This window comes from Dendropsophus ebraccatus, chromosome 5, assembly GCF_027789765.1.
Source record: "Dendropsophus ebraccatus isolate aDenEbr1 chromosome 5, aDenEbr1.pat, whole genome shotgun sequence".
Taxonomy (NCBI): Eukaryota; Metazoa; Chordata; class Amphibia; order Anura; family Hylidae; genus Dendropsophus; species Dendropsophus ebraccatus.
Window position 1 is genome coordinate 27,320,944 of NC_091458.1, and position 15,253 is coordinate 27,336,196.

Genomic DNA, 15,253 nt, shown 5'->3' on the forward strand with positions numbered 1-15,253 from the left:
TAGAAAGTCACTTTCTTGCAGAGTTTCAGCACGATGCCGGGGTGGCATTAAGGTCTTCATTTCAGTTACACCAGGGAATTACATAACTAGATATTGAGACTCACAGCCGCCAAATGAGAAGTTTTAGAATTATAATAAATTGACAAAACTCTATTTGGACTCTTAACAGTCAGAGGTCCCCTGTTTGTTATCTGGGAGGGGCTGAGAGGCTAAACATCATTATCACATGCTATGCAAACCTGAAAATAACAATGATATACAGAAGATGCCCAGGTTATACCAGCCTGCTCCATATCACTATATACAGGAGATACCCAGGTTATAGCAGTGTGCTCCATATCACTATATACAGGAGATAACCAGGTTATAGCAGAGTGCTCCATATCACTATATACAGGAGATACCCAGGTTATAGCAGTGTGCTCCATATCACTATATACAGGAGATACCCAGGTTATAGCAGAGTGCTCCATATCACTATATACAGGAGATACCCAGGTTATAGCAGTGTGCTCTATATCACTATATACAGTAGATACCCAGTCTATACAAGCTGTACATATATAATTATATACAGGAGATACCCATGATATAGAAGCTGTACATATATAATTGTATACAGGAGATACCCAGGTTATACCAGCTGTACATATATAATTGTGTACATGAGATACCCAGGTTATACCAGCTGTACATATATAATTGTGTACATGAGATACCCAGGTTATACCAGCTGTACATATATAACTATATACAGGAGAATCTCCTGTATATAATAATATATGTACAGCCGGTATAACCTGGGTATCTCCTGTATATAGTGATATGGAGCAGGCTGGTATAACCTGGGTATCTCCTGTATATAATTATATATGTACAGCTGGTATAACCTGGGTATCTCCTGTATATAATTATATATGCACATCTGATATAACCTAGGTATCTCCTGTATATAATTATATATGTACAGCTGGTATAACCTGGGTATCTCCTGTATATAATTATATATGTACAGCCGGTATAACCTGGGTATCTCCTTTATATAAATATATATGTACAGCTGGTATCACCTGGGTATCTCCTGTATATAGTGATATGGAGCACTCTGCTATAACCTAGTTATCTCCTGTATATAGTGATATGGAGCAGGCTGGTATAATCTGGGTATCTCCTGTATATAATTATATATGTACAGCTGGTATAACCTGGGTATCTCCTGTATTTAATTATATATGTACAACTGGTATAACCTGGATATCTCCTGTATATAATTATATTTGTACAGCTGATATAACCTGGGTATCTCCTGTATATAATTATATATGTGCAGCTGGTATAACCTGGGTATCTCCTGTATATAATTATATATGTACAGCTGGTATAACCTGGGTATCTGCTGTATATAATATATATGTACAGCTGATATAATCTGGGTATCTCCTGTATATAATTATATATGTGCAGCTGGTATAACCTGGGTATCTCCTGTATATAATTATATATGTACAGCTGGTATAACCTGGGTATCTGCTGTATATAATTATATATGTACAGCTGATATAATCTGGGTATCTCCTGTATATAATTATATATGTGCAGCTGGTTGAAGTTATATATTTCCCTGTCACTAGAGTCCTACCAGTATAACTCTCTTAGTTGAGATGAAACTACCCCTTTAATTTTATTTTTTTCCAACTTAAGTTAATTTATTGAAATATTCATAGTTGTAAAGGAACTCAATGGTTAGGTCAAGTGTTACAAATTCCCCATACAGCCCGCTTCCTTCAGAATATTTGCCTTGACACGAATAACACAACAATTTACCGAAAACTGAATAATAATAAAAAAAATAGATGCAAAAATAAAATTCTGTCATGAAAAAGCCACCGACGAGATTCAAATAAATATGATTTTTTTATTTTTTTTTTTTAATTTCTATCACTGTAGAGCAACACATTTGTATGACAGCACAATTACTGACCTAATTGTTCCCCAGACTCATGAAAGATTAGAAAGAGCCTAATCACACAAGTGTCAGTCAAATCTGTGCCGACCCCGGCTGCCTTTGAAGTGACATATTAGTATTTAGTTTTCATTTAAAAACCAATATTTGGTATTTCACAGTCCTTTGAAGCAGGATCATGTGCCAGGGAAAATCCTCCGAGCGGACGGGAGGCTGACAAACGTGAGAATTAAACTAGGTGTCTCATAACAACCTTGTGTTACTTTTTGAATGTTACGTTTTTCGAATTTGAAATTTTAAAAATCTCTCTGTTAAAAGATTTATTTTATGTTTAGTTATTACTTGAGTTTGTTAGATTTTTTTTTTTATCAAGTATAGGCTGGGTTCACACTATGTATATTTGAGGCTGTATTTGTGAGGCTGTATAGCAACCAAAACCAGGAGTGGATTGAAAACACAGAAAGGCTCTGTTCACATAATGTTGTAATTGAGTGGATGGCCGCCATTTAATGGCAAATATTTGCTGTTATTTTAAAACAACGGCTGTGGTATTGAAATAATGGCTGTTATTTACTGTTATATGGCGGCCATCCACTCAATTTCACCATTGTGTGAACAGATCCTTTCTGTGTTTTCAATCCACTCCTGGTTTTGGTTGCTATGAGGACCTGACATGAGGACCAAATACAGCCTCAAATATACTGTGTGTGAACCCAGCCTTACACTTTTTCTTTTACTTTCATTGGACTTTTTGTCCTGTAAACATTTTTGGAGTTTTTATCTTCATATTTTTATAGTACTATCCATAATGCTTAACTTTTATATATATTTTTTTCACATGTTGGTTGTTTGCTTGCTTTTTTGCTATATCATGAGGTTGGTTTTAGGCTACGGTTAAAAATGGCAACTTTAACAGCTGAGTGACCAAAGATCATGTCATTGCAGCTAAGAACAGCTAATGGGGTAACGTTACATTCTTCAGTTGGTTATCACTGTGACTTGAGAGTTGTAAGAAATCCATTTTGCGTTTCTTGAGGCTGCTGGGTCGCTGACACTTTTGCAGTGCAACCCCATTTATTTCCTTTAGATGTTGCCACTGCAGTGCGACACTGATCATCAGTCAAAGAGCTGTCCTGGCATGGAGGGAATTGTAGTTTTGCAACAGCTGGAGGAACGAAGGTTTCCCATCCCTATTGTACTAGAGATTATTGAATGGCATAAGCACCCCATGTGGTCAGGCGTGGTACTACAAGTAAAACTAATTCAAAATTAATTATCAGTTATCAAGGCAGTAGGCTTCTATAGAGATAATTTATGTAAGCTCTGTGTTATCTGTCTGATCTATCTATCTATCTATCTAGTCCACTCGTATTCCCAGCGGCACCACCATTCAGTTTCAGAGTCCGAGTGCCAGCCGGATAGTATCTGACCAACGATACCGATAACTAAACAATAAACAATGTCCAGCAGCACTTCAAGTGAAAAAATCTTCAGTGGTTTATTCCATAAACGTCATAAAAAACATAGGTGCAGCACAGCAAATTAACAGGGATATGATGCGACGTTATTGTGTACCTGATACCGCCCCTTAGCAACCGATGGCCAATCCAACATGCTGCATAAGAGTTCATAGCAGCTGACCTGGATCGTAAACATAGGCATCTGGATCACTATGGACATATACCCCGAAGTCCTAAAGCTGGTAATTCGGACAAAAGTTGCATGTGGCTCCCGGGACAGGGTGCACTCAGCCGCTCCGGGGTATATGTCCATAGTGATCCAGATGCCTATGTTTACGATCCAGGTCAGCTGCTATGAACGCTTATGCAGCATGTTGGATTGGCCATCGGTTGCTAAGGGGCGGTATCTGGTTCACGCATGCGCCCTTTCATCCGCCTAACGCCGATTGCAGACGCCGGTGGCCATCTTAGCTGCCTCGTTCTTGACACTTGTGACGAGTGGTGAGTGGACCCCTCCCTCTTGAATGACATCATGAATATCTAATGAACTTTTAAGAAGTTTTTACCGGCAATCTTTACTTATGCTGCACGAAAACACTTTGAATTGCACATTGCACCTACTTTTTTACCATCATGTATTTAACATGTCTTAGATTTTTATGAAATATGTACTATATACACTTTTTTTTCACTGGGTAATTATGTATGCTAATGAATTTAGCCCTATAAATATGTATGAAGGAAAGTCACATGATGCTTGATAATGATTCTGGATTGAATCGAAACGTTGTATCCTGTTCCTTGTTGATGGAATAAACACGCTTCTATTTTACTCCGGTGTGCTGCAGACTCTTGCCGTTTTCTACATTGAGGATCCTCTTGCCAGAGGACTTTCACTGCACAGCACCCACCGTTTCTACTCTGGATGTGCGTCTGCTACTCTGCTCTATCTATCTATCTATCTATCTATCTATCTATCTATCTATCTATTTATCTATCTATTATATATTATCTATCTATCCATCTATCTCCTATCTATCTATCTATCTATCTATCTATCTATCTATCTATCTCCTATCTATCTATCTATCTATCTATCTATCTATCTATCTATCTATCTATCTATCTATCTATCATGTAATCTAACTATCTTTCAATGTATCCATCCCCCTCTGAATATAATCTTCTCTCTCTTTTTCTCCTACAGGTAGGCTTCCATAATCAGTAGAGAAGAGACGCATCTGGTGAATGGGTTACTCTTAAATTCTGCAAAGGAAAGGTAAAGGATTTTTAAAAATGAATCAATTTCTGTAAATTATTAAATCTTAATGTAATACAATGTTCTGATTTTGTATTTCTTTAACCTGGTCACACCGGCAATGAAACACGGTTAATAATTTACTGATGCATCTTAAAATGGCTCCATCTCTGTTATAATATACACTCACCGGCCACTTTATTAGGTACTCCTGTCCAACTGCACGTTACCACTTAATTTCTAATCAGCCAATCACATGGCGGCAACTCAGTGCATTTAGGCATGTAGACATGGTCAAGACAATCTCCTGCAGTTCAAACCGAGCATCAGTATGGGGAAGAAAGGTGATTTGAGGGCCTTTGAACATGGCATGGTTGTTGGTGCCAGAAGGGCTGGTCTGAGTATTTCAGAAACTGCTGATCTACTGGGATTTTCACGCACAACCATCTCTAGGGTTTACAGAGAATGGTCCGAAAAAGAAAAAACATCCAGTGAGCGGCAGTTCTGTGGGCGGAAATGCCTTGTTGATGCCAGAGGTCAGAGGAGAATGGGCAGACTGGTTCGAGCTGATAGAAAGGCAACAGTGACTCAAATAGCCAACCGTTACAACCAAGGTAGGCAGAAGAGCATCTCTGAACACACAGTACGTCGAACTTTGAGGCAGATGGGCTTCAGCAGGAGAAGACCACACCGGGTGCCACTCCTTTCAGCTAATAACAGGAAACTGAGGCTACAATTTGCACAAGCTCATCGAAATTGGACAGTAGAAGATTGGAAAAACGTTGCCTGGTCTGATGAGTCTCGATTTCTGCTGCGACATTCGGATGGTAGGGTCAGAATTTGGTGTCAACAACATGAAAGCATGGATCCATCCTGCCTTGTATCAATGGTTCAGGCTGGTGGTGGTGGTGTCATGGTGTGGGGAATATTTTCTTGGCACTCTTTGGGCCCCTTGGTACCAATTGAGCATCGTTGCAACGCCACAGCCTACCTGAGTATTGTTGCTGACCATGTCCATCCCTTTATGACCACAATGGACCCAACATCTGATGGCTACTTTCAGCAGGATAATGCGCCATGTCATAAAGCTAGAATCATCTCAGACTGGTTTCTTGAACATGACAATGAGTTCACTGTACTCCAATGGCCTCCACAGTCACCAGATCTCAATCCAATAGAGCATCTTTGGGATGTGGTGGAACGGGAGATTCGCATCATGGATGTGCAGCCGACAAATCTGCGGCAACTGTGTGATGCCATCATGTCAATATGGACCAAAATTTCTGAGGAATGCTTCCAGCACCTTGTATCTATGCCACAAAGAATTGAGGTAGTTCTGAAGGCAAAAGGGTGTCCAACCCATTACTAGCATGGTGTACCTAATAAAGTGGCCGGTGAGTGTATGAGCATCATTAAGAATCACTCGCAGTAAAGCCTAGGAAACTTGGGATAATCACTTTAGTATATCCAGGGGTGAAACAAGCCACCCTGGCCAAACCCCACCCCCGCAGGTAATCTCCCAGTAGGCACCCCCCCACAGCCCTTGTAGGTAATCACTCAGTTGATAGCCCCACCCCATATAGGCATCCCGCTGTTGGCAGCTAATTTAGACATCATCCTGTAGGTAATCCCCCAATAGGCAGCCCCCTCCCTATGTAGACACCACCTGTAGGTAATCCCCAATAGGAAGCCCCCTCCCCATGTAGTAATCACCCAGTAGGCAACCCCCTCTATTTAGATATCACCCTGTAGGCCATGGGTCTCCAAACTGCGGCCCTCCAGCTGTTGCAAAACTACATTTCCCATCATGCCTGGACAGCCAAAACCAAAGCTTTAGCTATCCAGGCATGATGGGAGTTGTGGTTTCGCAACAGCTGGAGGGCCGCAGTTTGGAGACCCATGCTGTAGGTTATCTCCCAGTAGGCAGCTCTCTCCCCATGTAGGCATCCCCCTGTAGGTAATCCCCCAATAGACAGCCCCCTTCCCATGTATGCGTCCCCCCTGTAGGTAATCCCCCAGTAGGCAACCCCCCTCTATTTAGCTCATATGTCTATTCTCCACATTTGAAATTTCTGTTCTGAATTAAATATGTTTTAAAATCTTCATATCTAAAGGGTTGTGGATACCCCATTTAAAGCGGAACACCAGCAATCCCATTAAATATAAAATACACAAAAACCATATACACTCACTCCACCCACGTCAATTGTTTAACAGCTGTCCCACTTTTCTACACTGCTCCTAGAACCAGATTCAGACTTTTCAAAATGATCCCAGCTTTACATCATGGCAACCGGACTGGAAACTACATCTCCCAGCATGAATTGCACATCAGAATCAACTGCGGGGTGCCTGTCCCTGTCTTGTAGTATCTGCCCACCATTGGCTTGATCAACAGCTACCTATTTTCTGCCTATATATTCATCTACATAGATAGATTAAAGAGAGAGAGAGAGAGAGGAAGGAAACAACAGTGTCCCCTTTCCCCTATACTACTTAGGAGAGGCTGTTGTTTCCCCGCCCTTGGTCAGGAGATCACTGTGTGTGGTGGACAGGGTACAGATGAGGTGTTACAGTTGCCTGACAACAGAAGAGACAAAGATTTTGTGACTCCTGTCTCAGAAGGGAGGGGAAGGGCAGAGGAGTGGAGACAGAGTGGAGCAGAAAGTGAGGATTTTCTGCAGCTTCAGGGTGTGAGAGAGGATGTGCTGCAGACAAACGACCCAATTCATGTAATAGAAACCTATTACACACAAGCTTAGATAAAGGGTGGGGATTGTACAGGGTTAAATCTCCCAAACTGGAGACAAACGTGGGTCTGTCTTTGGAAGAAAGTGGCCATGTTTTTGTAGCACTGGATAACCCCTTTAAGGAGACATGTTGATCATTATTTTGCATAGTATAAATAAGCTAGTGTGCCTCCTAGTGGACAAAAGAATAGTAACCCCAATCCTGCACTGGATTCACTGATTTCCCTCCTAGCACAAAAGTTATGGAATCTTCCTTATAACTAATTGTTATGTCTTGGAGATTTCTACGCTTCACCTCCATTGTCTCAGCAGCTTGTACAGTACGTACTTCTCAGCTCACTCGGCAGCGCATTTCTTAGTCAGGGATGGGAACCATTGTCTGCTGCAGAATATGCCGTCACACTTCTCGGCTCATCCACTTGAGGCCTCGAATAGATGAATGCCCGAGCCGTTTTCTCTCACTGTTTTTACTTGTAGTTTTATGGCCGATCACATTTTTTTTTCCTTTTTTGTATTTCATTCCTACAGACAAGGCCACTACAGTAAAAGATGGATAATTGTGCTTTAATTGGACTGTGCCCGCTGAAAGGCCTGCCTTTTAGTTCCCATGGTCCACCAGATAAGTTTCTTGCATAATGACAATTAAAAGAAATAAAGAATATGCAAAGTAGATGACAAGCGCGGCTCAATCGGGATCAGTTCTTTGTGAATAAAACAATGAACTTTCAGTCCTGACTGCCTCTCGCAGCTCATTTCCTCGCTTCATAATAACATTAGCATATAAGATTTTTTCCTTTTAGTGGTGGCTCCTTTCAAAGCTAACTTTCAAAAGCTTACAACTTTTTTTTCCTCCTAATACTGTAAATCTTCACACTAAATTTTTTTTTAACTAATATTTCATTTCAAATTTTGTTAATGTTTTTATTTCTGTTTTTTTTTTTTTTTTTTGTATCTTTGGGAGGTTTAAGGGCGTTTTGTTTATTATTTTCCTTCATTGATCAATTCCCAGAGTAATTAATCAGTCAAAACCTCTAACGCTGTCAAGTTCAACAAAAAAGTATCCCCCGGATCTTGCTGCTCCACACAGATGCTCTTTGTTGGTAGACAAATCCTCTCAATGGATTGGTAGCTATGGAATTTTTTTCTCAGCACCATTCAATTACAGCAAAAATATAACTTTTTGACAATAATAGTTTCATTATTAATGGTATGGTTCACTGTTAGGACAAGATTATTTGGATTTTTTTTTTAATTTGTAAAAAAAAATTCATTGGCTGGGGGTAAAAATAACAAACAAGCTACTTACCTTTCCTGCTCCCCCATTTCTTTTCCTTGTGGGATTATGTGTGGGTCTTCCTATCCTGCTTTACTATCAAGACCTGGGGGCATCTGAGCCATTATTAGGAACCAAGGTATGGGGCTGCTACAGACAGGGGCCTATCACTACTCGCCTTGTCCATGTGGATAGCTGCGATTAGTCCAGCACTACAAATGGACCGATCGTAGTGAGCAATGAGAGAAGGGTCGGCTTCTGACAGCTCTACCATCTCTAATCTCCTTCATTGTTTGTGGGAGGAGTTCAGAATCAGGAGAGAAGTACAGCCTCGCAGTACAGTAAGCACAAACAAATTAACCCTTTCCTGCCCTGATCTTTGCCCTTGTCTCCCGTTCTTGTACCTAATAGTCATCCCTGTTCACTGATGCTATACCTAACAGTCATCCATGTTCCCTGATGCTGTACCTGATAGTAATGCCCCATTACTGTGACGATAGTCACCCCTGTTACTGTACCTGATAGTTGTTTCTGTCTCTTGTTGCTGTACCTGATCTTTGCTCCTGTTAGTGTATCTGATTGTCATCGCTGTTAGTGTACGTGATCACCGCTCCTGATAATGTACCTGATTGTTGTTGGTGTTAGTGTACATCAAGTTTGAAAAATTTGCTGGTAAACTAAGTAACTAACTGGTAATCTAAGCCATATACTATAATAAAAAGTAAAAAGACCTTATGCAAATAATGCCAACAAAGAGGAGACATGTTGTAAATGTGAATTACTATCTCTTTTGCACTGCATGACTATCTTTGTTACAACTGAGAATTTCAAACCTAGAAAAATGCTAATTTTTCACAATAAAAGAATTAATGTAGCGACCAAAATTTACTACTACTACTAACATGAAGTTATTAGCACATAAACCTAGACCGGTCAGATGTGAAAAATAGCGCTTGGTCCTTAACCCAAAAAGTGGCTGCAGAGAACTCCGGGCATGGCCACTTTTTTTTTTTTTTTTTTAATATGGCCGAGTAGGGGGTGGGTGAAAACAATAACATTCACTTACCTCCCCGACTCCAGCGCTGATGCACGCATACTGCCACTCCAGTCCCCAGCTGCTGCTTCCTGGTCTAGGACATGACATGGCAGGCCCAATCAGCCAGTCTGTGACAGAGGTGGGGCACTGCTACAGCCACTGACTGGCAAAGTGGGCCTGCCATGTCCCATCCCAGGTCAGGAAGCGTCTGGGGACTGGAGCGGCAGTATGCACTATGTATGCAAGCAGACTTACTAATCCCCAAGTCCCTGTTTTGTTTTGATAACAATACACAAAGGTGGACCAGGCCTGCTCAGTGCAAGTGTAGTCTCCATGACGTACTGGCAGTTTGTTTTAGCTTAGGCTGCAAGCAAGGGGGATTGTAGAAAACTGTGTACACTGTTGCATGGCAACAACAGGGTCAGAGTTCATAGAGGAAACCAGGAAGTGATTAGATCCAGGGGGAGAAAAAGTACAGGGATGTAAGTTGTTTTACTAAGAACAGCACAATTGTTCTAATTTACATTTATGTATGTGGTACAATTCTTATTTTACCAACTTTCCTTCATGCCACAACCCCTTTAACAGTCATGGCGCATTAACAACAGTTACGACTTCAGTGACTGTTATCACTTATGGATCTGAATTTGAATAGGACTTACATAAGAGAGTTTGCAGCCAAATTTTTAGTGTGTTAACCCATGAGGTCTAACCATTAACCCTGCTACATCAGTATAGTTGCTTACTAGCTCTGCACCCATTTGACCCATTACAGCTAGGGCCAATTTCAACTGAGCAAATTTCAAGTGGAATCCGCGCATCGAACTCAGCTTGAAATTCTGCCTGTCAAATTGTTTCAATGGGATTTCTTGTGCTTATGCGCTCTCCGCCCAAAGAATTGACATGTCAATTCTTTCAGCAGAGAACGATGGCACGCAAGAAATCCTGTTGAATTGATTGGACAGGTGGAATTTCAAGCGGCATCCCTGGCGCGGGGCCCACTTAAAATTCTACCACTTTGGCTCAGTGTGAACGGGCCCTTATACAATATTAGACAAACTGCCTCGCCTCTCCATGGGTTGTGTCCAGCATAGCAGTTCATCTCCATAGATGTGAAAGGGGTGAGCTGTAATACTGTGCACAACCTGAGGATAAGAGGGGGCACTGTTTTGGAAAAAAAATAATCCTGTAAAAGCATTTTAAACCTAAAGGGCAGTCATTAAAGGTCCGCAGTATCCTTCGTCTTGGATTCACGCAGCTGTATCGCCTCTTTTTGCCATTGGACAGCTTGTTTTTCTGTAAATCTCTATGACATTGAAGAGCTCTTGAGAGACTGTGAGATGTTGTTATTAGCGCGCGTATTAGTATTTTCATGTATTGTCGATGAAGCACGTCAGGAGATATTTCCACTTGACACGGCTTCGGAGGCCTTCTCGTGTGAAATTATGATTAGTAGATATCATCAGCAGATCTCCTCTTTCGCTGATATTGGGGTTGTAGTGATTTACATCTAAAGTCAAAGCAGACGGAGGGAGATTAATTATCGCCGTCACAGCCTTTGCAGACAAAAAAAAAAAAAAGTTGAAAGACCGGGAAGCCCTTGAATTTGGCTTCTTAATTTGTCCATCAATTGGAAAGTGCCAAGAGAGAGGGAAAAAAAAACTGCAGGATTAAAGACTCAGTCATTACAGATCTGGCTGCAGGACAAAACATGTTTCTGCAACACTCTGGGAAGCTTTCAAAGTCTTCCAATGTCTGGGGAGAGTGGCAGCGAGTAAAATGGGATGGCAATCTTGTCTATCGGATGAAGATGTAATCACGAGCCGGCCTGACACGTTCCTGGCCCGATCAGCCAAGTTCAGCAAAGTGTCACCACTTGGTCTTAGCGAGGAGGCGCATTGATCAAAGAACTTGATAGGATCCAACACTTAGGGAGCAGACAAAGGGAACTTTCTGTGAATCGGAAGATTCAGTAACGAGGGTTGGCAGCATGTGAGGAGGACCTTTCTTGACCGAATATAACACATGTAGAGGACAAGAAAATCACAGAATTGTATTGTGTGTTATAATAATATTATTTTGGTTAACCCCATAGTGACCGCCGAAATGGTTTTTTACGGCGGTCACTAAGGGGCCTTATTCTGCTGCCATCAGCTTTTTACGGCGATGGCAGAGAATAAGATTGCGGGGCCGGAAGGCCCCCACCCCCCCAGCTACCGGAGGTAGCTGAGGGGTTGGGGCAGTGTGTGGGGTCCGTCCTGGCCTTTACCGACGTTCTCCGCTATTAACGTTATAGCGGCGGCCGTCGGTAACCGGCATTGCCGCTGCCGCCGCTGCTTTTCATCTCCGTGTCCCCTCACACCCCAGACCAGCCCCCCTAGTAGGCAGTCACTAACCGCCCTCCACCGGCGGCCATCATTTCCAAGATGGCCGCCGCCATCGCTGTGAACAGACTTTTATGTCTGTTCACAGCGATGGAAAAGTGAAAATAAATCAAAGTCCCATGCTCTCCGTCACCGGAGGTAGCGGAGAGCATGGGGCAGTGATCGGGGCCCCCCTGTGGGGTCCCGGTACAAGCGATCAGCGGTGTATACTATATACCGCTGATCGCTTGTACCATGTGCTCCCGACACTTTTTATTCTAAAAAAATTAATGTGTCCGTCCCCCAAAGTCTCCCCCCACCCCCCCAGTCACCCCCCCCCCCCCGTCCCCCCTTCCCCATATACTCACCTGATCCTGGGAGCTCCTTCCTCCTCGGCGTCCAGGCTGCTTCTGAAGTGCGCATGCGCTCCAGAACCAGCCAACTCTGAAAATTTAAAGTGACAGAGACCAATTTGGTCTCTGTCACTAAACTATGATTACTGTGATAGAAAATATCACAGTAATCATAGTAATACAGTGAAAATGAATGTGTAAAAGTACAAAAAGTTACAAACATACAAAAAAATAAAACACACACTTTTTATTATAGTAATAATTGCAGTTTACTCCCAAATTACCCCTAACCCCCCCAGATTACCCGTAACCACCGCACGTTGCCCATAGCAACCGCATGTTGCCCGTAACAACCGCTTGTTGCCCGTAACCACCGCACGCTGCCCGTAACCACCGCACGTTGCCCGTAACCACCGCACGTTGCCCGTAACCACCGCACGTTGCCCGTAACCACCGCACGTTGCCCGTAACCACCGCACTTTGCCCGTAACCACCGCACGTTGCCCGTAACCACCACAAATTGCCAGTGACCCCTCCAGATTGCCTGTAACCACCCCAAATTACATTTACCCACCCCAGATTACCTATAAGCACTTCAGTTTATCAGTAACAATCCCAGATTGTCTGTAACCCTTCCAGGTTGCACATAACCCCCCCAAGGTTGCCCGTAATCACGCCAGATTGCACGTAACCACCGCACGTTGCCTCTGACCACGCCACGTTGCCTCTGACCACGCCATGTTGCCTCTGACCACGCCATGTTGCCTCTGACCATGCCACGTCGCCTCTGACCACGCCACGTCGCCTCTGACCACGCCACGTCGCCTCTGACCACCGCACATTGCCTCTGACCACCCTAAATTGCCTATGACCCCCTCCAGATTGCGGTAACCATGCCAGATTACAGGTACCCACCCCAGATTACCTATAAGCACTTCAGTTTATCCGTAACCACCCCACGTTGCCCGTAACCACCCCAGATTGTCTGTAAGCACTGCAGGTTGCCAGTAACCACCCCATGTTGCCCGTATCCACCCCAGATTGTCTGCAAGCACTGCAGGTTGCCCGTAACCACCCCAGGTTGCCGTAACCACAGCAGGTTGCCCGTGACCACCCCATGTTGTCCGTATCCACCCCAGATTACCCGTAACCACAGCAGGTTGCCCGTGACCACCCCATGTTGTCCGTAACCACCCCAGATTACCTGTAATCTAATTTTTTTATTTTATTTTAGTAACTGCGCTATTCTAATAACCATTACTAGCTGCAGTTTTGCTCCAGTAAATTGGCGCTCCTTCCCTTCTGAGCCCTGCTGTGTGCCTATACAGTGGTTTATGCCCACATATGAGGTACCGTTTTACTCAGAAGAACCTGCATTACAGATTTTGGGGTACGTTTTCTCTCCTGTTCCTCGTGAAATTGAGAAATTTCAAACTAAACCAACATATTATTGGAAAAATTCGAGTTTTTCATTTTTACTGGCCAATTTTGAATACTTTCCTCTAATACCTGTGGGGTAAAAATGCTCACCACACCCCAAAATTAATTCTTTGAGGGGTGCACTTTCCAAAATGGGGTGACTTATGGCGAGATTTTACTCTGATGGCACTACAGGGGCACTGCAAACGCACCTGGCGCTCGGAAACTTCTGCAGCAAAATCTGCATTGAAAAAGCTAATTGGCGCTCCTTCCCTTCTGAGCCCTCCTGTGTGCCCATACAGTGCTTTATGCCCACATATGGGGTACCGGTGTACTCAGGAGAACCTGCGTTACAAATTTTGGGGTACTTTTTTTTCTCCTGTTCCTCGTTAAATTGAGAAATTTCAAACTAAACGAACATATTATTTGAAGAATTCGAGTTTTTCATTTTTACTGTCTTCTTTTGAATACTTTCCTGTAATACCTGTGGGGTCAAAATGGTCACCACACACCAAGATGAATTCTTTGAGGGGTGTACTTTCCAAAATGGGGTGACTTATGTTTTTTTTTTTCTCTCTGCTGACACTACAGGGGCACTGCAAACGCACCTGGCGCTCAGAAACTCTTTTAGCAAAATCTGCATTGAAAAAGCTAATTGGCGCTCCCTTCCTTCTGAGCCCGGCTGTGTGCCCATACAGTGGTTTATGCCCACATATGGGGTACCGTTGTACTCAAGAGAACCTGCGTTACAAATTTTGGGATGCTTTTTCTCTCATGTTCCTTTTGAAAATGAGAAACTTTAATCTAAACGTGTATATTATTGGAAAATTTTAATTTTCCATTTTTTAACTGCCTAATTGTGAATGTTTTCCTTAAGCCCCTGTAGGGTCAAAATGCTCATTATATATAAAAATGATCATTATACCCCTAGATTAATTCTTTAAGGTGTGTAGTTTCCAAAATGGGGTCACTTATGGGGGTCTTCAGGATACCAGACTTCTAAATCCATTTAAAAAAAGAACTGGTCCCTAAAAAAAATCAGTTTTGGAAACTTTCACGAAAATGTAATAATTTGCTGATAAATTTCTAAGCTCCGTAACACCCTAAAAAACTAAAATATGTTTACCAAAGTATGCCAGAATAAAGAAGACATATTGGTAATGTGACTTAGTAACTAATTTATGTGCTACGACTTTCTTTTTTTAGAAGCAGAGAATTTCAAAGTTCATAAAATGCAATTTTTTTTTTATTTTTCATGATATTTTGATGTTTCTCACAAAAAAACACACAAAGTAGTGACCAAATTTTGCCACTTACATAAAGTGCCATATGTGACGAAAAAACTATCTCATAATCGCTAGCATACGTTAAAGCATCA

General features: G+C 42.3%; 1 protein-coding gene and 1 long non-coding RNA gene across 8 annotated transcripts in view; one reads left to right on the forward strand and one right to left on the reverse strand.

The window, feature by feature from the left end:
* TENM4 (teneurin transmembrane protein 4) overlaps window positions 1-15,253 on the forward strand; it is an 890,102-nt gene that overhangs the window by 406,414 nt on the left and 468,435 nt on the right. For 6 of the 7 annotated variants that reach the window (XM_069969727.1, XM_069969733.1, XM_069969734.1 and 3 more), the window contains exon 4: window positions 4,631-4,702. The gene's annotated coding sequence lies outside the window, so the exon portion shown is untranslated. Of the gene's footprint in view, window positions 1-4,630; window positions 4,703-10,165; window positions 10,223-15,253 lie in introns of those variants that run through there. The other variant, XM_069969729.1, reaches the window with a different exon arrangement.
* The window catches only part of LOC138792378 (uncharacterized), a 40,126-nt gene that overhangs the window by 19,048 nt on the left and 5,825 nt on the right, over window positions 1-15,253 (reverse strand). The window lies entirely within an intron of this gene.